General features: G+C 35.5%; 1 long non-coding RNA gene across 1 annotated transcript; it reads right to left on the bottom strand.

Annotated features, from left to right (window-relative positions):
- Window positions 1-326: 326 nt before the first annotated feature.
- LOC134247675 (uncharacterized) lies at window positions 327-6,840 on the bottom strand. The gene is made up of 3 exons (XR_009987907.1): window positions 6,557-6,840; window positions 3,615-3,787; window positions 327-478 (listed from the first exon to the last, which is right to left on the bottom strand). It is a non-coding gene; the product is annotated as an uncharacterized LOC134247675 (long non-coding RNA).
- Between the last annotated feature and the right edge of the window lie 3,577 nt (window positions 6,841-10,417).

Raw genomic sequence — 10,417 nt, 5'->3', positions numbered from 1 at the left:
GTTTATGCCAAGATAGCAATGTTCTTTCAATTATACTGTAAAAATACACATATTAGATCTTATATATTGCCACTGAAGACAGACCTCTATCATCTTTACCATTAGAATTGGTATGTCTTCCCTTGGAAGCGGAAGACCTCAATACAGATGTAAACATGCAAGATCTGACAAATATTTAAATTTAAGGAACATTTATTCCAAATTAAACATATTAGATTTTGCAACAAAATCTGTTTATCTTGAAAAACTGAAAGCAATTGATAAAATCATATTTTTGGAATTATGTCCGTTTCTCAAATCAAAATTTAAATACAGTGTATGATATATTTAAAATCATCTTCTTAAACTGAGACTTGATTCAGTTGATTGTTTCAATTTCATTCTGCTGTTTATTCTTTGTCATCTCCCAAAAGAGGCTCTTCTGGCAAATCATGATCATGCTTGGCATCAAATTTCAGTACTCAGATGACAGTCACACCTATCAAAAGAAATTGATTTTTTTAAAAGTACAACTTATCAGATAAGATAAACCATCAAACTTAGTTATAAGATATTGTTATAACTTTAAAAAATTGTTCTTATACAAATCTATACAGAAAAAAGATTTTTAATGTTTACTGAGTGGGCATAAAAAAATCGATGTTGGACTGCTCGGAGAGATGTTGGACTGCTTACGTCACAGAATGGGCGGAGCTTAATCTCATTTTCATTCTTTAGTTTTAAACAATGACAGATCTAATGTTACATTACGGAATATAGTACAAAATATATGTATGTCAAAAAATATATAATAAAATGAAAGGTATAACAAAACATTTATTGACTGAGTTCGAGGGCAACATGCGTTTTGTCGGACCCAAGAACCAAACTGTCTGCCTTCGGCCTAACGGCCTAGGGCAGACAGTTTGGTTCTTTGGTCCGACAAAACGCATGTTGCCCTCAAACTCAGTCAATAAATGTATACTGTCACGTTTCTGCATGTGTATTATTTGTAAAACTACTCTATAATCATTTATAAATTTAGGTTTACAGGCAGTCATTTGAGGATGTAATAAATGACATATTAGTTTTTCATGATTTCAAATAAAGGGTATGTACTAGGGATGTCAACGAGTACCCGGTTAACCGGGTACTCGATCGAACGTCCGAGTATCGAATACTAAAGTCGGTACTCGGTTACTCGGATGTATATTTTTAAATATTTCTAATCTTATTTATTTATGTATTGAAACGTCCGTTTTAAAACGTTAAATGTTCATTGCACTTGTACATACAGTAATTAGGGTTTCCTGCGCCTCTAAATGACCGTTATCACCTGTGGCAGTGTTTATACAGTAATTACCGTGACCAAGCACCTGCTACCTACCTGGCTTTTCTCACATTCGGCTGTCTTCTACCCTTATGTTTAGTTTGCTCTAATTATTTAATTTCATTGAACATCGTTTAAGGTCTATTATGTTTAAATAAATTAGATAATTTTGTCAATTCTGCAGAAGCCGTAAATTCTCGGTGAAAGTGACGATATATCGCACGTGCGATTGTTGAAATGGATGTGCTTTCAATTATCACTCATGCTTATAACTAAACTTTCAATATTATAATCTAAAATGTGCAAAATATATTCTATTTCTATAATTCAACCTTTTATTAAATGATCAACAAAACAAATTAATCTGAATCTCTATAAAATAAAAAAATATAAAATTACAAACACCGCCGTCTAATTATCTGCTAAATGACAGACTGACAGCTGATCGCTTCATCCGGTCGCCATTTTGCTTTGTAGCACTAAACGACGAAACATGAGAAATGGAGAGAGATGACATCACAAATTAACAACGGTTTGCCTTTTTAATTGACAATTTCTATCAGTTTCTATTAAAACTGAAACAAGATTAATGTAAATATTTTTTAATATGCATTGTTTTCCCTCAAATATCGGCTGTAGAAAGGAAGTATCTTACTTAGTACTGATTCGTTAATTAGCCTACCCTTTCAATGCACGGAGAATTCCATTTTGGCGAGTCTGGAATCTTTTTTAAAATATAATTTAAACGTATAACAATGTTTTAAAGGTTAAGAAATACCGTTATCAGTACCGGTATTAAATGAAACGGTATTTTACCGGTATTTTTGAAGTAACTATTCAGTACGGTACTGGTACCGTGTACCGGTGTCCAACCTTACTTATGAGAATGGGCTAGTGTGCTTATGACAACACGGTGACAATGTACTTAGTGCGTTTGTAACAGTTTCAGCAGGCTGTTTACACTACGCCGTCAAGCTTACACATAAGGCCAAAATAAAATATACTCTTGTTTCCTGTCCCCTGATCAAAAAAATTATGGTCGATAGGTAGGGAAAAAAATCTATTTTGAGAAAAAATTTTATTTTCAAAATTTAATGAATGCAGAACATATAGCATGTAATAACTGTAATAACAAGAAAATGATATGTTAACAGTTTCAAAGCAAGTTTGTTAATCAAGATTTATAAAGTAAAGGTAACCTGTACACTTGTGATGTATTAATTCTGTAAATATCATTGGTCAACTTTAGTATTTTAGAGAAATAGTTATCCAAAAAATGAAAATGTAATAAAAACTTTTAGGGTCAGAGGGTAAAATGTAGGGTAGGTCGGGTGACAGGAAACAGGAGTATTTTTTATTTTGGCCTAATAGATTGTGTAAAGTTGTATTAGGCCATTCCAAGTTTTTTCTCAGTTTAGCGTCCACCCATCTTTCAAAAACCTACCAATCTATTCGCAAAAAAAACAACAACACAGAAGCCAAAACATAAAACACAGGATTAAAATGATTTTCAATGATTTGATCTAACTAAACTACTTTAATAGAAGAAATGTCTATTCTTAAGCAAAAACAAGGGAATAAATGCTTACAATACACCAAATATAACTTACTGTACAGAATTATTTGGAGAAATTGACAAATTCAACAATTTTGCCTAAATTAATCAATTTCAGGACTCCTGATGTTGTGTGTTTTTTCTAACATTGGGTGTCAAAAACCAAGGCACATGCGGACGCTAAACATAGAAAAAACTTGGAATGGCCTTAGCATGGCAGCATGTTGAGAGCATCAGCACAACTGCATGTTGTTCTAAGTTGCCTTAGCCTAACAGTGTTGAGAACACTGTGTTAGCATATTGTTCCTAACACACACTTTAACAAATTGCCTTATCAGGACACCATTTAGTTTTCCATATATATTTTAAAAAGACTGGGAATAAAATTCAATTTTCGATAAGCTTCTTTTCATTATAAGTGTTTGCCTAAGCGTTTTTTACTATATAACCCAAATACATCATTGTCTGTTAGTGGAAGGGCAATTGCTATGTATAATCATGAAGCTGGGCTTGATTTTAATTCACTGCATCAAACCTAAGACAAAAACATGTACGCAGTTATGTTCCCTAACCATGCACCCAACATTTGTAGTGAATAAGACCCTAAAAACCTCACAGTAGATGTTAGGATAATGACCCTGAGTTCCAAGTAAAGGTCCATATTGAAGCTATTCACCAGTATATATTGAATGAGTGAGATTCTCATGATAACATTATCAATCAAAGTATCAATAAGAAGCTGATACTTACTGCTAAATGCTAGAGACAGGTTTCTCCAAACAGACTGTATAAACCGAGATTCTGTGTCACAGTAGGTGTGGGTGTTGGCACGAAAAGGATCCCTTACTTCTCAAAGGCAATAAGTGCTGAGTACAAGTCTATATTTGCAGCTTACTATCCCAAGTGGTGGCATCATAAAATGACTGAAAAATTTTCAATAGACTAATTAAACAAACAAACCATTTCTGCAGCCTCATCACAAAAAAAAGCAAACTCTACTATTACATTTTTTTTTTTTTACAAATTTCTTTTGCAATTTAACTAAGAAACATACATATGACATAATAAAATATTGATTTAATTAACTGAGCAATATTGTATTGTGTGCAATTTTTTTGTCAATAAATTATACTAAATTTTTTTCTGCAGTAACTTTGGACCCACAGTGCTTTGCTTCTTTGAGCTACATTCAAGCTTTAAAGTGGTATTGTAGGCCAAACTTACACTACGACGTCATGTGACTTTAGAGTCTAGTGCCCTGTTCAGACGGAGAGTTTAATTCGCAGTAAATTATTGCGAAGTAAACTAAATTAAATGCAAATCAAACTAATGCGAATCAAACTGTGTTCACATGACAGCTAATTATAATGCAAAGTAACCAAATTGAATAAAAATTTTACTTTGACAGTCATGCAGGCTTCAGTTAGGCTTTTATGACATCATTTACATATCATGTCACCTTAGGCATAAACAGATGTATTTGACATAATGTCACAGTGTCTGTTTTCACATTTTAGTGATTAACACTATATTTTCCTTAGTTTTTCACTCAAAAATAGCACAAGTACTTAAAGCTGACCACCAACATGTAGACATTTGACTTAATTTTGCCATTTCACATGCCTCAAAATTTAATTGGATTTAGCTTACCTTAGTCATATTAGTGTTCACAAGGAGCTAATGCAAAGTAATTTAATGCGCAGTAAATTAATTCGAATTAAAATAATTTGAATTGAACTCAGTCCGTGTGAACATGCATCGATGCACCAAATGTCTAGTGCGGTTTGACAAGCCTGATCTAAATTAAAAGTGAATAAGTATCTGCCCTTACCATGCTTATCGTACCCGATTATCACACCCGTCAACATATACTACTCAAAATTTGATAAGGATCATTTAAATTTTCTATAATTTGAGATAATCAATAACTGTATAACTGGCAATATTTTGTCCAAATGCAAAAAAAAATGTCTTCAACAAACTTACACGTGCATTTCATGTCATGGAAATGGTTTCTCGTCACAGTTTATACTTTTGCTACAATTGCACGATTTTCACTCAGGCAGCGGTGTGATTCTTTCTAAGATTTAAAAGAACTCACCTGAGTGTTTACACTACGTTTATCAACACAATGGCCCCTCAACGTGTAAGGCATCGCCTGACGACAGAACAACTAGGTAGATGTATTGGAATGCTTGACGCTGGTTATTCACAACGTGATGTTGCAAATGCGCTAAACGTCAGCCAAAGCGTTGTAAACAGAGCCTGGAACCGACGACAAACTTTTGGTACAGCAGCACACAGACATGGGGGTGGTCGTCAGAGATCAACAACTCAACGACAAGACCATTTTGTGGCTCTTCAGGCACGACGCCACCCCTTCTGGACAGCAACCAGCCTGCGTAACGACCTCCTGAACGCCTCAGGGGTAAACGTCTCGACTCAGACGATACGGAATCGGCTTCACAATGCAAGTCACAACTCGAGAAGGGCATGTGTTCGAATCCCTCTGACTGTGCGACACCGGCGGGAGCGATTGGACTGGGCTGAAGACCATGTCACTTGGACACAGAACGATTGGGTTCCAGTTCTGTTTACCGATGAGTCCAGGTATTGTTTGGACTTTACAGACAGGAGGCAACGAGTGTGGAGACGACGGCGTGAACGTTTTCATGATACCCACATCAGTGAACATGACCGTTATGGTGGTGGTTCCATCATGGTCTGGGGTGGAATCAGCAGGGATGGAAGAACAGATCTTCATGTCCTGGAGAGAGGAACAATGACGGGGGTGCGGTACCGGGATGAGATCCTGGATGTTTATGTTAGACCCTACGCTGGTGCTGTTGGCCCTGAGTTCATTCTGATGGATGATAATGCCCGTCCACATCGTGCCAGGGTGGTGGAGCAGTACCTTCAACAGGAGACAATTGTCCGTATGGACTGGCCAGCACGCTCGCCGGACTTGAACCCGATTGAGCATGTTTGGAACATGCTGCAAGTTGCCCTGTCATGCCGTAGAACACAACCCACGACTTTGGCAGATCTGGGAAACGCCCTCGTTGAAGAGTGGAACAACCTTCCAATTGGAAACATCCGGGTGCTTATTGACAGCATGGCTCGACGTTGTCAAGTCGTCATTGATGCAAGAAGAGGCCATACTCGGTATTGACACTACATTGACTATTTGTGATGATGGACTTTCTCCAAAAAATGTGCAATTTTTTCTCCGGTTTTCTGTTAACTTTTTTGTAATGAAATGCCTTTTGGTGTTGTTATAAGATTTCAAGCATTTCTTACTGGTAAAAATTCATGTTGTTTATAGATATCCTTTCATAAACTGAGTAAAGACATTTTTGACTTAAATTTTTGTCCGTTGTTATGTTAGTGGTAAAATTACACATATATAACCTAGTGATCCTTATCAAATTTTGAGTAGTATATTATTAGTTGAAAAGCATTTTGTTTTGAACATGTTGAAAGCAAGTCTTGTTGAAATTACATGCTCACACATATTTAATTAAAATTTAAAGCTGTGGGGATTTTAAAAGGCTAACTGAGAGCGTCTGAACTGTAAAACAGTTAATATATCGCTGTGTCTGTGTATTTCTAAAAAGATCGACAGCTGATAAATGCTCTAAGCTGCCATAGTAATATAATTAATGTAAATTTTAGGTAAACAAAAATCTTACCTTCGAATTCATTCCCATGGTCCACGCCAATCATAAATTAAAATGTAACCGTCAGCTCTTTAATCATTCGATACAATTATCACTGGGGAATCCGAAACAGAGTCAAGAGTGTTCATCCTTGTTTATTACTGTGACAGTCGGAATTTCCTCGTAAACAATTCACACAAGAATATATAAATCGGATAACTTTGCTTAGAATAATGCTCCAGAGGATTGATAAAGTACTTTGAGCTGCAGATAAAATGTCCGTGCATGTTTACATACGGCTTGTATGGTGAGAAAATCCTCAATTTACTTTGTAAACATGATCAACATGTGTCCGATTTGCCGATTTCGATGGGACACACTGAAACCCGGATGTACTAAAGACCTGAAATTACCGATGTTTTTATTTTAAATTGAATGATAATATTGAGTACTTAAAATGTCTTATTTTAAAGACCTTTGACTATGATGCATTATGTTATACAAGAAATCATTTGTTTGGAATATTACTGACAATTTTAAATCAGGTCAAATCAGGATTTTAGCATATCAAGTCTTTAGTACCTTCCCGTTTCCCACAATGCCGCGCGTTGTTTACACCTAGTATACAAATGCAGAAAAAAAACCCATTTTGATTACATACATCACATTTTAAATTACTTGCATAAAAAGAAAACAGAGAAACACCAAATCAACACTATATCTTACTGATGCATCAACTAAAACCAGGGACCTATGTTAGTATATATAGGTCCCTGCTAAAACTGTGCGTTAGTGGCACAATAAAGGCTTGGCTGGCTACAGTAGCTAGACAACTTGTCCATGTAAGGTTTCCCACATATTTGTTTTATAAAAAACAAATATAGTTTGGAGTTTGTTTATCTTTATACCAAATGACAGGGTTTTACATCAATTCGAAATGATTTCAGATTAAATTTTTCATAGTATAACTGTTACCATTAAAAAATTAATATTTTTAGCTCTCAGAAAAAAAAAAACCGTTTATGATCTATTTACCCCTGGCCTAATTATAGGGGCCAGCCCCTTTTCCTTAATCTTATATGAAAGCTCTCATAATTACGCACAACTTTTGTTGTATATTTCTTGGCAAACTATTCTCGGTGCAAAAGTAATTACGCGTTTTGACCGGAAGTGACGTCATTTGACGACTTTTGACAATTCCGGCATTATTTCCGGCTGACATCACAGTCAGCAAGTCAGAAAAAAATTGAAAAACTCAAATTCAATCGTTTTATTTGATTTATTTTGATTCAAATGAAAAACGTTGAATTTTCGACTACTTCCGGTTTTTACCGGAAGTACTTCTGATGGATACTTTTTGTTGAGGATTGTGAATAAAAATATATGTTCTATTTGCCGTTTAATTTTTCAAAAAATCTTAAAATTAAACATCCCTTCCTGTGTCGACCGGAAGTGACGGATGCGAAATTAAAAGACGTCATGCATAACTCAATATGATGTTTTATAATCCCTGAAAATATCATGATTCAATCTTGAGTGGTTTACAAGAAGATGCTTGGACAAAATGACAACTTAAAAAAAGAAAATCGGACAAAAAATGCGACCGGAAGTGATTTTCAAAAAAATGAAAAAAAGGTCTGGAGATATTACAACAATGCATCATTCCTGAAAAAATCTTTGAAATCGGTTCTGTAGTTTCGGAGAAATCACGTGTACTATGAAAAGGGAAAAATAATAATAATAGGAAACATAAGAAAAACAGTAAGGTCTTCCGAAGGAAGTCGGAAGACCTTAATAAGAAACAGAGTAAAAACAATATGTTCCCCAACTTCGTTTGGGGAACATAATACTGTGGTTTCATCAATATTCGTTGAGCACCAATTTTCGTGGATTTCGTTGTTGAGCAGATCCACGAATTCAAATGTTCATTGAATAACGAAATATGACATTCATTTGTATAGGCAATACTCTTGTCCACGAAATTACGTATCCTCGAAACTGTCTGTTTTACAAAATCCACGAAAATTGATGCCAACGAAAATTGATGAAACCACAGTAATTGATAATGATTATTCTACTCATTAAAATATTTTTCCCAAACCCTATAGGTTTACAATTACTAGGTCATTAATGTCTGTGGTTACAATGTCTTGGCGTAGGATCCCTATGTTATGCAGCTTAACGCATGTAACAACATACATACACGCTCTGCTCGGGTTGGTACGAAGTCCTACTGACAGGCATTTTCAAAATACCATAGGTTTGTTCAATGAGGACTTTTGTCCTACATATAGCGCCCTATTGAATTTCTCCCTGTAGTGCACATCATGGCGGGTTGGTAGGATATGGAAATAACGAACAGTATTCAATCTCAACGTCCATTAAACAAATCTACAAAATAAGAGCAGACACGGACCTCCGAAACATCAGAGGTGGGATCAGGTGCCATGGAGGAGTGAGCATCCCCTGCTGACCGGTCACACCCGCCGTGTGCTCGATGTCATAATCAGGAAATAACGGAAAAAATCCGTGGTCAGTTCAGTGTATAAATAATGGACTAACAATTGGTATGAAAAACGTCAGTCAGCATTTCATTCAATGATAAATTGTATTTCCTGACAAGGTCATTGTATCGATCATAGAATTTACGAAATGATGACTTTAAAAGGGACTGTTGATATTCTTGTTTCATCAACTTGCTTGTCAATAATTTACCTCGTTTAAGGTTATCTGTTTTCTGAAGTTTCAGGGTTTTCAAGGTCCGACACATCTTCTTCCTCATAGTTAGGATTCACTTCATTGTTCTGTGGCTTGTCTTCCTCTGGACTTTCTATTTTCTAGTTTTCCTCTTTTGATGTTAGTGCTCACATGAGAATAATAATTTGTAAAGATTCTTCAACGTTCACTTCTTCTTCATCTGAAATGTCGGATTACATGTCGTTCTTGATGGTCACAAACACTGGCTCAGGCTCATCATAATAACTATGGTTATTACTAAGATTTTCAGATACAAAAATACTAAGCATTTGTCGAAGTGTTCTGTTAAATCTTTATACGAGACCATCTGACTGGAGGTGATAAGGGGTTGTTCTTGTTTTTTCAATACCTAAAAGATTACAAACATGTTAGAAAAGATGTGATTCAAATTCCCTCCCCTGGTCTGTATGAATCTGGTCTGGACATCCAAAACGACATATGAACTCTGTTACTAATTTGTCAGCTACTGTAAGTGCTGTATGGTCACGAATTGGAAATGCTTCTTTCCATTTTGTATAGTAATCCCTTACAACCATAATATATAAATTCCCATTTACAGTTTCTGGTAAAGGCCCTACTATATCTCTGGCTATACATTGCAAAGGGGCACCCAATTTGAATTGTTGAAGGAGGGAATTCCCAACCCAGGGACCTAGCTTACAACGAGCACAAAGTTCACAAGACTCACACCATCTTTTAATACAATCATCCATTCTAGGCCAATAAAACCTGCGTTTTGTTAAAGTAACAGTTGTTTCAAGCCAAAGTGGCCAGCAATTTTCTTAGCATGCAAATTTTCAAAAATGTGTCTTTGAATTTTGGTTGGGGCAACCAATCCTGACTGTAATATTTGCGATATAAAATTTCATTTGGAATTCTAATATGTCCCACTGGGAAAACAAAATTTTTGTTTCTCTTGAAAACCCTGACATTTCTGATTCTCTTGGTTTGTTTTGATTTTGTAATTTGAATAAACGGGCCAATGATGGAATCATTTCTTTGCATCTCTTTAATTTCATTGTCTTGAAAACTCTCTAGCCAATTAGGTTCTTCATCATGATCTTGAAGATTTTCATTGAAAGTCATTGGGAAAATGCTAAAAGGGCTACTAGAATGCTCATAGTCCAAATTTTTAGC

This window comes from Saccostrea cucullata, unplaced genomic scaffold (assembly GCF_032062105.1).
Source record: "Saccostrea cucullata isolate Sc308-1 unplaced genomic scaffold, CSIRO_AGI_Scuc_v1 ctg2070, whole genome shotgun sequence".
Taxonomy (NCBI): domain Eukaryota; kingdom Metazoa; phylum Mollusca; class Bivalvia; order Ostreida; family Ostreidae; genus Saccostrea; species Saccostrea cuccullata.
This window is presented reverse-complemented; position numbering and strand designations above follow the sequence as displayed.